The sequence below is a fragment of the Halyomorpha halys genome, unplaced genomic scaffold (genome assembly GCF_000696795.3).
Source record: "Halyomorpha halys isolate HHAL.00 unplaced genomic scaffold, Hhal_1.1 Scaffold920.1, whole genome shotgun sequence".
In the NCBI taxonomy this organism is placed as follows: Eukaryota; Metazoa; Arthropoda; class Insecta; order Hemiptera; family Pentatomidae; genus Halyomorpha; species Halyomorpha halys.
The window spans coordinates 403,329-404,588 of record NW_027114350.1 but is presented as its reverse complement, the minus strand read 5'-3'; the positions used below and the strand labels follow the sequence as shown (position 1 = coordinate 404,588).

Genomic DNA, 1,260 nt, shown 5'->3' with positions numbered 1-1,260 from the left:
CAACAGTGGAAGGAAAGAAGAGAAAAACAGGTCAAGTCAATTAATTTTTTAAATGGAAAGAATACTCAGAATAAGTATTTCCAGTAGTATTTAAATGACTTACTCCTGCAATGATTTGATAAAATCATCATAAGTTTGTATTAAAATTTAACATTAAATACAAACTTATGATGATTTTATCATATGATTGATTTGATAAAATCATCATTTTGATCATATCTTTTGGAACTAACCTCAACAAATATATTAAAAAATAAACGCAAAATAAATACTTAAAATGAACAAAAATATACAATTAAAATTAAAAAACACTTATGCAAATAAACTGCTCTGCTGTATTTGTGTATCCTGCTGACGACTATACTGCCATTTATATGATTTCAGTTTTCTGTTCATGTTATTGCTGAAGTTCCAGCTATATGAGCAACTCAAACAAGTAGAGATGAAATGGTCAAATTTTGCCTGTTAATAAAACAAAAAGTAATTAAACAATAGAGACCATCCACAAAACAAAAAACATTTAACAAGCAGTAAATTATAAAAATTAATGCAAAGAACTTCAGTAGCCACCACATAGATAATAATCATAATAAATATTTGATAATATAATAAAACTACGGAAGAATAAAATCCTAGTCATTTAACAAACAAACACACTAAAAAATAAATAAAAACTTTTTATTATAAAGCAAAATAACTAGGAAATTCAACTGTATAACTATTTATACTGTTCGAAATGAAATAGTATTAGAAATTAATGAAATTAATATTACTTAGCACAGTTAGTAATCTAATTACACCATAAATCACACCAAAAATTGTATAGAACAAAAATAAGGCATAACAATTTAAAGTTCGCCATTAAAATAAAAATATTATAAGAAATATTTTTTCATTAAAATTTTTTTATGAAAAAAACTCCCTTAGAACTACTAGAATCCCTGACCTTTCATGGGTTGTAGTGGTGGAGATTTATTGATTTAAATTAATCAAATTAACTACAATTTATATTAACTATACACACAAATGCACGCACGCATGCCCACAATCCATACACACACTCGCACACACACACACATACAAACACACACACACACGTGCGCGCACACACACACAGACATACCTCGTACTTATTCCAAAGAGTAAGGGAAGACTGGAGGACCCATCAACCTATCCTCCAATTTGCTTATTGGATACTATGGGTAAGGCATTTGAGAAAATCCTTTCCCTCAGGCTACAAGAGTTCACGGAGGGAGTTAA

At 28.7% G+C, this 1,260-nt stretch overlaps 1 long non-coding RNA gene across 1 annotated transcript in view; it reads right to left on the bottom strand.

Moving 5' to 3' along the window:
* Positions 1 to 315: 315 nt before the first annotated feature.
* The window catches only part of LOC106687162 (uncharacterized), an 8,606-nt gene continuing 7,661 nt past the window's right edge, over positions 316 to 1,260 (bottom strand). Inside the window, exon 4 of the long non-coding RNA XR_001344131.2 lies at positions 316 to 462. This is a non-coding gene — a long non-coding RNA (uncharacterized lncRNA). The remainder of the gene's footprint in view (positions 463 to 1,260) is intronic.